General features: G+C 32.2%; 1 pseudogene; it reads right to left on the reverse strand.

Annotated features, from left to right (window-relative positions):
- On the reverse strand, nucleotides 1–5,462 carry LOC106293582 (annotated as a pseudogene).
- Nucleotides 5,463–7,124: the final 1,662 nt, after the last annotated feature.

Below are 7,124 nucleotides of genomic sequence, written 5' to 3' on the forward strand. Positions count from 1 at the left end.
TGCAGATCAAGAGAAATTAATTATTATTCCAGTTACACACACAATATTCAAGGAGACAGATAATATTAACTTCTTTGAGGTGGATTTTTTTTTTTACTTACTCACACGTTCATATTCAAATCAAGGGCATCTCTCGTTCAGGCCAGGACCACCATAGAAGAAATTAATTAACCCCCCAGGAAGTTCCACCATCTCCTGCCTTAATGTTGTAACAGTTATCATGACCAGTCGTGGGGTAAACTCCTTGTGGTTCGCTGAGAGTATTGGTTTCATCAATTGGCATAAGGTTCCTGAAATAACTCGCTTTCTTATAACCTTCTTCTGCAAAATGCCCGCTTCCCATGTCTGTGCCCGTGTGTTTCCCATCGGTCTCCCTGTTAACGATTTCACCTCCCCACTGAACTATCGTAGCTCCATTTCCTAGAGAATTGAATAACTGGCCAGGCCAGTACCCGACAAGCTCTTCACCGATCTGTAGCCACCAGTTTTCTCCGTCCTAGATATCATCGACAATCCAGTTTGGGTTGAGGTGCATATATATATATATATATATATAATAAACATAGGGATAGGGGACAACTCAATAATATCCCATATTGGTAATGAAATGAGAAAATAAATCGTAGACTCCTATGTTTTTTTGACAAGAATATATACTCCTATGTTAGTATATAGTACCTTCCATATGAGTACGGACAACTCGTATTGATCTCCGTCGTATTGTGAGAAGGTATTGTAGGTTCCACCTACAGCGATTTTATTGCTCCTTTGAACGAAACCTGCGCAGTCGTTGTTGTAGCACCCTGTCCCTTGGTATCCATTAGCCTATTTAAAAAAAAAAATTTGGTTTTGTTAATCATCTTAAAAACATTAAGGATCCAACCGATAAGGAAGGAATGAAAGGGAATAATGAATTCTTTGTTTTTTTTTTTTTCCGTCAAGGTTTTTTATTATTAAAAACGAAAACAAAACAGCTCGAGCCCAAACGAAACTGGATCGAAGCCCAGAAGCATGTTACAATACAAGAGCCCACAAACAGCCAGGCATATATTCAATACACTAGACGGGCCTGCAGCCCACACCATTCATCTCGAACTAGGCGGCCCGGACTTCCTCTTTTGGCCGACGCGTCAAGGAGACGGGACGCGTGTTGAAATCTCATCATCAGCGCGCCACGCGTCAACCGATGCCTCAACCTGACCGTCACTTAAGCAAGAAGCCGCCTGAGCACCGCCACCGAAACCCTCGTTTCGCCGGAGCTCGAAACCGGAGAGCCTCCAACGAAACCACTTTTCTTCAGCTTTCTGAACTCTCTGCGGAGAGCATCCTCGATCTCTTCGAGATCTCATCCGTCTTACGAGAGCCGCGAGCCACAGAAACTCATACATCACACGCTATACCCGATCCAAAAACGAAACCACCACTTCTCACCACTAGAGCAGGCGACGTAAGGCTGTGTAAGCCTTCACCCCTGGAGACAAAACCGACGAGGCGATGCTGAAGAAGCCAACCACCTCCCGGGGACTTGAGCCGGCGACGACAGAGCTTTAGTAGCCCCCACCTCCCGGAGAAAAACTTCACCACGCTTTTCCTTCCACACGACCGCGCCTTCACACCAGTAACCCAGCCACCGTTGATGATGATTCACTCCCTAATTTTTTTTACTATTTATATGGAATCGTTTTTTTCTTTCCATTCCTTCTTATTCATTTTATTCTATAGGAATATAGAACAAATTTGTTCCTCCCTAAAATTGATAAAAAGTAGTCTTAATTTTCATTCCTATAATTTTATTCTTCTGCATTTTTTTCCCTATACATACATATTCTTATAATGGTCACCAGTTAGACCCTAAAAGACACTTTTAAACTATTTTTAAATCTATTTATTAAATTAACAAACAGTCTAAATTTAAATCCTAACACCATTTTTAAACCCTATGCTCACAAATAAACAGTCACATTTAAACTCTAAACCTGGAATTGAAAACCATAATTAACTATTAAAGTCTTAATATCCGTAAAATATAAATATAGTGATATGTTTTCATAATTTTAAAAGAGTTTTAAGTATTTTTAACAGGTCAAATGAGAACACAAACTTGTATATCCCCTATATATTAATTGAGGATCATTTAAATAGTAATAACCTTAAATTTTTACTAATTAAAAAAAAAACTCTCCTTAGGTGTCACTTAATTAGAATGACAGTTTAGCTTACGTGGCAGCTTAAAATTCAATTAAAATTAATGTTGGTCTAAAATATAATTACTAGAGAACATTATATTAAACCAAAATAGAATAAGCGTGTATTTTTTTCTTAAATAAAAGCTAAGGATTACCTAATATGATTAACATATATATATATGACAATTAATGATTATGAATAATAAAGATTTGATAACATTTTTTGCATTCTTCCTTATTTTTGTTTAATTTTATATTATTAAAAGAAATTAAAAAATCACATTAACCATATAATAAAAAAATTAGATTTTTTCTTATATGTTATATTTTGAATTTTTTAAAACGACTTTAAATTACAAAAAATGTTAAAATCTCTTTGAAAATTTTGTGATCAATGGCTTATTTTTTTTGTTATAACAAGATACAAATATTTATACAATCATATTAATATAATTTTTATTTAATAGATATTCATATTAGATAATATATATATATATATATATATATATATATATATTAATATCGTTTAAATTAAACAATGTGCCATTTAAAATTAGATAAATATGTTAATTTTGAAATTTGTATTGAAAGAGTATTGAGACCTTAATATTTTAATTTTGAAATTTATATCGAAAAATACCACATCAAAAATTTTGAGATTAATGGTTTAAATTTTTTGTTACATCAAATATACAAATGTTAATAAAACCATATGAATAGGAAGTCTCAATAATAAATATTTATATTAAAATATACTATAAATTTATGTCAAAATCTTTGAAATACAATTATATACCATATAAAATAAATAAAATGATTATTTTGATTTACTTTTCATAAATAATTGTAAATAAATAAGAGGTATTGTTTTGATTTATGTGATTACTGTATTCTCCTATATATTAATTGGGAAACAATTGATTACTTTAACTAGTGTAAAATTTTATTAATTAATAATTTTTTGAAAATCTTACAAGAGATCGATACAACTAAGATTTATTTAGAAGTTATTGAAATCACCTCGCGAGAACATGGATTTCATAAAAAAAATATGATTTCCTAACCCTAACCCCTTTTATATTCGTCACAACACCGACATAGAATATTTGGAAGTGTTGATTGACAATCTGAAATGGTAACTTTTTTTTTAAGTTTAGCCCATTATTTTTCATAAATGGGTCTAAAACAGTTTTTAATGATTAACTAAATGAGCCAAGTACATAGTAAAATATGTTTTGGTTTAAATATTGTTGCATACCCAAAATCAATATGAACCATTATCATATTTGTTTAAAATTTTGTCACAATAAAAATATAGGGTTGGGCAAAAAATCTGAATCCAAAAAACCGAACTAAGGCCGAACCAAGGCCGATCCAAAGAATAGTACTGAACTTTAATCGAAATTGACTAGATATCCGAATGGTTTCAAAAAAATTGGTATCTAGAGAACTATAACCGAACCCAATCCAAACCGTAATATTTTAGGTATCTGAATGTATCAGAACAAGATTTATATACATATATTAATTATTTTTTAAATCTAATATCTAAAAGAATATACAAAATATATAAGATGTTTTTAAGTTGTACAAAATACTTAGAAATATATAAAATAGTTATAAGTACATGTTTAAAATAGCTAAACAATACTTATAATACCTAAAATATTTATTGATTTCCTATTCAAATATTTAACTAAACCAATGTTTATGTTCTGTCTGTCAAAAAAAACCCCAATGTTTATGTTAAATTTAAGTATTTTGGCATACGATATTCAAATTTGTATGTTATATATTCTTTTTATTTTTAGATTTTGAAAAATTTAAAGTATATATGAACTTTAATTTTTGAAAAAAAATTATAGGTTATCCGAACCAAAAAGATCCGAACCGAACTAAACCTCAAGGATCCGAATCGAACCAAATGGTACTCGAATGTTCACCTCTAATCAAATGTAAAAAAAAATTATTGATAACAAAATGTATATTTTTATAATATTTAAGTACAATATTTTTTTTTTAAACTCACCCCGCGTAGGACGCAGATTATCATCTAGTTTTATTTAAAATCCAAAAACTAGATTTCGAGAAGTTTAAAAATTTAAAGCTTTTAAATTGTTTTGCGCAGAAATGGGAACTTACTGTCCAGAAAACAAATAATCTTAGATTATTATCACCATATTTTCCTGGATAAACCTATAGATTAAGATACACAAATTAAATTAGTTAAGATGTTTTGCATATGAACAATATGTAGTTAAGGATGGAGGACCAAAGAAGTAAAAGACCTGTAAACCAGCTTCAATTGTGTTACGAGTAGTGCCAACTCCAGAAACGAGCCAAGTCTGAGCTAAGCTGAACTCGTTGGGAACTTGAACTTCTGGTTTCCACATATTTACTGCAAATTTGGTGCCGAAATACTTTCCTTGCATGGAATTCATGACCGCGTACTAAACGAGCTCCGAATAGAAAGTTTAAATTAAGCCACAAGATATATTAAAGAGTAATTAACACGAGGACAATATATAAAATGGTGTACCTCATGGCCTTTACTTGGATCATTTTCAGGGATGCTTGAAGTCGTTTTTTTTTCCAAAACTCTCAATGGATTTTGATCGTAAGATATCTTCTTTCATTATTCTTCTTATCGGAACTGTATTTTTTGGGCATCTTCCATTCTTGTGCCACGCTTGAGTTGCCTTTGTCTTTTTCTTGGTGTACGTAGACGTAATTTCCCGTATAAAGCTCGGTCTCATCTACGTGCGAAAACTGAACGTTTCAAATCAACATCACCATGCATGTATATATAAATAAAAGATGGATCGTAAATTAAGCTAAAACCTGGATGGTGTGATTTCGAAGCAGAGGATGATCAAAAGCTGGTTGACTATGTATTGGAACACAATCTATTATATCTCCATCTACGGTCTGTAACAAATATTAAAGTGAAATATTCAACCTGAGTAAAGTTTTCCGACGAATATTCAAGCAATGAGTTTATGGATGTAGATTTTGTACCTTAATGGATATAAGAGCATGCTTGTTGAGCCGCTTCAAAAGAGTTTGTATTTTGATTTCCTGGTGATCGGAGAACTCTTTTCCACATATACAAGGATAGATTATCACCCCTATAAGCATCAGTGCTACCGTGGCCATTCCCATTTGTTATGGTTAATTATAATCCTTAGAACCTACTCTTTAGTATTTTATAAAATTTTCTATGAACTACTATTGGAATTTATAGGAGTAGATTGCTCATATATTCTATAAATTAGATTACAAATACCATTGTTTACATTAACACCATTAATGAAAATTGACTCATGACTTAAACATCATCACAGCCTCTCATGGTTTTAAATTAAAATCCATGCAAACTGACTCATAAAATCAACATCATCAAAGCAAGCAACTTTCATGTGCATCTATGGTTAGACTCGTAATGGCTACTTTTACTTTCTGGTAATACGTTGGCCGTTGGCGATTAGAGTTTATTGGCGATTACTTTCTGGTTATCTCAATAATGCTCCAATTAGAGTTTACATACAGGATATGTTTATATTAAGTGACTTTGTTATGTTCATGCATAAATATATATATTCACAAAATAACAGAATTATTATAACTGACTACTAATTTATTTCTATTTGTTTATAAAATTTTAAGTATTTTTATATTTTATATGTTTGAAAGGTATGTGACCCATAAAAGTATCTTCAATGGGGTCTAGTCATAAAGTTATTAAAATACATATACAGTATGTGTTAGATACTTTCGGTTAGGTTTCGTGTAATTTATAAAAACCCACAATTAAATACTAATATAAAGATATACATACACGTGTATGTATTTTAAGAGCAGTGATAAATTTTTTAAACCGAGTCCCTCAGCATTCATGTATTAATATCTTAACAGTAATACAGTTTTATAAATAAAATTAAAAGTGATAAAAATTCATGTGTAAACACGTGTAGATTGAGTCCCTTCTAAAAGGAAGGAAGTTTCTTCTTCCCAGATCGTCTCTTTACTTTTCTATCGTCTCTTTTGTTATAAACCAAATGATGATCGACCATGGATCAGTCCGTACTGCAGGTCTAATCCGGAACATGATAAAGACAACCAAAGACTATGTGTTTATCTAGTATATATTCCATATATATCCGTAACATAGTGTTTATCCTTATCCTTATCTTGTTAGGATAAACATGACCTTATGACGGTCTAATACCTTGTATATATATGGACCTTCTGGTCGACAGTAATAATAACAGAAGTATTTCCCCAACACTTCATTTACAACACGTTATCAGCACGACGTTGCTCTCATAAACCCTAACCCTAAAAACCAGAAATAAATCCGAGCAGTAAAAATCCTAATTCCCGACGAACTTCAAACAGCTCTATCTCTCAACTCCGGTGGATCCAGACGACGAGCCAGATACCAAATTAAAGCTCTTGACGAGACAAAGCCAATAAAGCTCTTGACGAGACGAAGCCAACGCCGCTAACCCCGCATCAATCGGAGTTCGGACGCGCCCCCACGCTCAGCTACAATACATGCTGAAAATTTGTTCCAGAAACCAAAATCTCTCTCAACCATATATCTGTCTCCTATTCCAACAAGCAGCAACAAAAACAATAATTTCGAGCAATCCATCAGCTAACCAGGAAGATCTCTAACTGATAGACCAATCAACCCATCAAAAGTTTTCAGGTTTCATCGAAAACTCATCTAAAACCCATAAAGTATTAAATACCCTCATCCGCAACCATGTAGCTATATTTAGCAACATGTCTCTGCAAATAAAATAAAACCATAAACCATAAACTCTTTAAGATCTCGAATTTGAACTTGTTTTGAACCTGTTCTTAATCTGAAACTGATTTTAAAATTGTTTAAAACTTTTTCTGATGATAGTTTCACATTAGAACTGTTTA

This window comes from Brassica oleracea, chromosome C5 (genome assembly GCF_000695525.1).
Source record: "Brassica oleracea var. oleracea cultivar TO1000 chromosome C5, BOL, whole genome shotgun sequence".
Classification (NCBI taxonomy): domain Eukaryota; kingdom Viridiplantae; phylum Streptophyta; class Magnoliopsida; order Brassicales; family Brassicaceae; genus Brassica; species Brassica oleracea.